The following is a 4,297-nucleotide window of genomic DNA, read 5'->3' on the forward strand; positions in this document are numbered from 1 at the left end:
TTTGTAGACCAGGCTGGCCTCGAACTCAGAAATCCACCTGCCTCTGCCTCCCGAGTGCTGGGATTAAAGGCGTGCGCCACCACGCCCGGCTTCAACTTGTTTTTAAATTACTGAACTGTTTTCCTTTCTCTTGTCTCTCTTCTCTGTCTATCTGTGTGTGTAGGGGGCGGGGGGTTAAGAGAGCGAGAGATCGGGAGTGAGGTACATGCATGCATTGGAGGTCAGAAGACAACTTTATAGAGTCAGTCCATTCCTTGAACTTTTACAAGAATTCCAGAGATTAAATTCAGGCCATCAAGCTTATGCAACAAGTGCCTTGACCGGCTCTGCTGTCTCACCAGCACTGAAATCTGAAACTCAATCCTAACCGCCTCCTTTAAACTACATGTAATTCTGTAACATGAAAAGTTGTGATAGTGTGATGTTGTTACTTGCTCAAAAGACAGAAGTTCAAGGTTAGGCACTGCAAGCTTGGTAACTAACAAACTTTCAGATCCCCAGTCTCAGCTGTCAAGTTTCCATGTTGTCATTTCTCCATCCCTTCAGAAGTAAGGGCTTATAATGGAAACAGGATCTTGGCACTGCTGGTTTCTTTAACACATTATTCCTGAGAGACTGGTTCTTTATCAGTTTTGATTTATTTATTTCCATGACCAAGAATAGCCGGTTGTATGTAGTGACTCATGTCTTTAATCCCAGCATATGAAAGGCAAATGCTGGCAGATCTCTGAGTTTGAGGCCAGCCTGGTCTACACAGTGAATTCCAAGACAGCCAGAGCTACATAGTGAGAACATGACTCAAAAAAAGTAGTTTTGGGCTGGTGAGATGGCCCAGTGGGTAAGAGCACCCAACTGCTATTCCGAAGGTCTGGAGTTCAAATCCCAGCAACCACATGGTGGCTCACAACCATCCGTAACGAGATCTGACTCCCTCTTCTGGAGTGTCTGAAGACAGCTACAGTGTACTTACATGTAATAAATAAAATAAATAAATCTTTAAAAAAAAAAAAGTAGTTTTATCCTTCACAGTCTAACCTAAAGCTTAGAATAAACCTTCTTTCTCACTTGTCTCTCATCATAACTCTTATAATGACAGCAAGAATTATTCTACTATAAACCAACACACAGTTTGGAAAGTCAAACTTCCCATAAGTGCAATTTAGAAAGTGTAAAAAGGTATCAAGACAGTTACTGGCAATAACAACAACCAAAAATCAGAAGAATAAAACTGGGTGCTCAGAAACAAGCCCACCTTACAGGCAGCTCAGTTTTGACAATGGAGACAACAGAATCTTTTCAACAGATAGCACTACACCTGGATAGTCACATTCAAAACAAAAGAGGAACTCCCGAGACTCCTAGAAGGCAGCCTAGAAGACCTACATGGTGTATGTACGTGTAGGGGGCAGGGAGATACTGCATAAAGGCATAGTGTGCCAAGGAAACGAACTGATAGGCTAGACTCATTAACATTCTTTAACAGCCACTATAGAGAGAACAGAAAGGCAAACCACAGAAGAGCGATATATCTGATCAACTACTACTATTCAATGTAGACTCCTCTTACCATTCAACAAAAATGCCAGATTTTAAAATGGGTCAAAGACTTCCCCATAAAAACTGTGCAGAAGACAAATAAGCATGCATGCAAAGGTATGCGTCACATCGTCTGTCACCAAAACTACAAAACACAGCATGTCACCACATGACTATAAAATTGGCCAAACCCCAGAACATTGTCAGCACCATTAAATACCAGTAAGCACCTGGAACAGGAATTCTCATTCGTTGCTAGTGGGAATGCAAGACACTACGTAGGAAGACTGTTTGCAGATATTTAACTGCTTAGCTTTTATCCAAAAGAGCTAAAACCTTACTTTCACACAACAACACATAAGTAGTTATACCAGGTTCATTCATAATTATCCAAAAACAGAAGGAAGCCACCAAGATATCCTTCAGTGGATAAATGTAAACTCTGGTGCATCCAAACACTTCGATATTCTTCAGCAACAAAAAGAGACAGGAGCTATCAAGCCATGCAAAGACAGGAAAATGTACATGAGCATTACTAACTGAAAGAATACAGTGTAAAATACCACATACTACATAACTTTAACAACACAGCATTCTAGAAAAGCCTGGAGCTTGATTGCCAGCCATTCTAGAAAAATTGGCAAGCCTTAGGATCCAGTGAGAAAATCTGTCCCACAAAAAAAAAAAAAAAAAAAAAAAAACAGTTTAAAAAAAAGTAAGGTGCCAGGCGTGGTGGCGCACGCCTTTAATCCCAGCACTCGGGAGGCAGAGGCAGGCAGATTTCTGAGTTCGAGGCCAGCCTGGTCTACAAAGTGAGTGCCAGGACAGCCAGGGCTACACAGAGAAACCCTGTCTTGAAAAACAAAAAAAAAAAAAAGTAAGGGCCAAGATGGCTTACCTGTAAGGCACCTGACCACACTGACCTCACATGAAGGTACAAAGTGAGAACCAAGCCCACCAAAGCTGTCCCTTACCTCCACACACAAACTACAGCATGTGCATGCCTGCACTTACACTAACAAAAACAATAAAATATGGTGGCTCCCAAAGCATGACACCCTGAAGGACGCCTGGCCTCCCCATGCATGCACACTAAACAAAACAACAAAAACTGTCTAGAACAGAGATAGAAACTAGATAAAATCTTCCTGAAATAGTACATGAAAGTAGACTATCATATGTATATATATGCATATATGAATACACATCTATCTATCTATCTATCTATCTATATTTTTTTCACATGCACACACATTCAAGTATCCATCCACATAATCAGATATTTAAACAAGGGAACTTTATATATACATGTAAATATATATTATATACTTATATATAATATGTAACATAATCACATGTACATATAATATTGTACATTATACTGATAGGTAATATGTAATATGTATGTTATATCATGTATATCTTTTAAAAGTGTTGATTTCCAAGTTGTTCTTTGCTAAACAGTGGTGTGATCATTCAGTCACTCAAGAATTAGAACAATGAGCTATGCTCAAGAAAATAAAGTAGTAAACAAAAAGTAAAGTAAGGCAGGGCAAGTGGTGGCGGCTCACACCTCTAATCCCAGCACTTGGGAGGCAGGCAGATAGATCTCTGAGAGTTCAAGACCAGCCTGGTCTACAAAGTGAGTTCCAGGACAGCTAGGGTTGCAGGAGAAATTCTGTCTCAAAACAAAAAACAAAAACAAAACCCAAAAATGAAAAATAAAATAATAAAGTAAATAAAAGTAGAGGACATGCACACCTGGCTTAGAAGGCAGCCAGTCCATGTTAAATACAAACAGGATGACACCAAAACAGGACTCCCAAGAACAGTACTCAGGACAAACACAGCCTATAGAAGGGCATCTCTGAGCCGGGCGGTGGTGGCGCACGACTTTAATCCCAGAACTTGGGAGGAAGAGGCAGGCGGATTTCTGAGTTCGAGGCCAGCCTGGTCTACAGAGTGAGTTCCAGGACAGCCAGGGCTACACAGAGAAACCCTGTCTCGGAAAAACCAAAAACCAACCCCCCCCCCAAAAAAAAGAAGGGCATCTCTGATCTGGATAAGTTACATCGGCAAACGCATTATACCCATTACAAACACTGGTTATTTGACTAAGATATTTGACTAAGATATGGGAAATGAGAGAAACTGAATTAGGGGTTGGGGACATAGCTCAACTGATAAAGCACTTCCCCAAAATGCACACAGCCCTGCCTCAATCCCCAGTATAGGTAAACCACATGTGGTGGCTCACATCTGTAATCCCGACACTGAGGAGGTGGAGACAGGAAGATCACAGCTTCAAGAGTACTCTATCCCATGACCCACACATTTAGAAAAAAGGAAGTTCTTTTAACAGCTTCACTAGTTGCTTGCTGGAGAAACAACTCAACAATAAAAGAACTTACTGCTTTTCAAAGGACCAAAGCTCAAATTCCCAGTACCCACATGGTAGCTCACAACAATCTCTAACTCCAGTTCAGAGAATCCCACAAGAATGCACATGGTATACATATGTACATGCAGGGAAAATATTTATACACATAAAGTAAAATATATAGATCTGAAAGAAAAAACTAAAAGGCTCATTAGAATTTTATTTAAGCACCATAAAATTTCAAACTGAGCCGGGCAGTGGTGGCGCAGACTTTTAATCCCAACACTTGGGAGGCAGAGGCAGGTGGATTTCTGAGTTCGAGGCCAGCCTGGTCTACAGAGTGAGTTCCAGGACAGCCAGGGCTATACAGAGAAACCCTGT

General features: G+C 41.0%; 1 protein-coding gene across 1 annotated transcript in view; it reads right to left on the bottom strand.

Annotated features, from left to right (window-relative positions):
• Positions 1-4,297, bottom strand: part of Rsbn1l (round spermatid basic protein 1 like) — a 58,608-nt gene that overhangs the window by 35,591 nt on the left and 18,720 nt on the right. The gene's annotated exons all lie outside the window — the stretch shown is intronic.

The sequence above is a fragment of the Mus caroli genome, chromosome 5 (genome assembly GCF_900094665.2).
Source record: "Mus caroli chromosome 5, CAROLI_EIJ_v1.1, whole genome shotgun sequence".
Lineage (NCBI taxonomy): Eukaryota > Metazoa > Chordata > Mammalia > Rodentia > Muridae > Mus > Mus caroli.